This window comes from Eurypyga helias, unplaced genomic scaffold (assembly GCF_000690775.1).
Source record: "Eurypyga helias isolate BGI_N326 unplaced genomic scaffold, ASM69077v1 scaffold3162, whole genome shotgun sequence".
NCBI classification, from domain to species: domain Eukaryota; kingdom Metazoa; phylum Chordata; class Aves; order Eurypygiformes; family Eurypygidae; genus Eurypyga; species Eurypyga helias.
The window spans coordinates 1-334 of record NW_010237644.1 but is presented as its reverse complement, the minus strand read 5'-3'; positions in this window follow the sequence as shown (position 1 = coordinate 334).

Here is a 334-nt window from a genome sequence, read left to right as displayed (position 1 = left end):
TCGCTCCTGCGCCCTCCTCCGCACCCTCCGCCCGGCCTGGATCCTTTCCTCCAGCACCCAGCCCCACCGAGCACCCACCCCTGCCCCCTCGCATGCAACACCCATCACTTCCCCCGTGCCTGGCTCCCAGGATGGGGGGGGCTGAGCTGGCCACCGATTCGGGGTGCAAACCTCCGTCGCCCACATGACTCCTTCCAGCGACAACAAGGAATGCAAGCTTTATAAAGTAACAAAAACTGCAGAATCTGATCGTGCTTCGAAGAAAACAAACAAGCCTTTAGCTGTCTTCTACTCTGAGCGCATGCCTTTTTCTAGGGAAGAGAAACCAACCTAC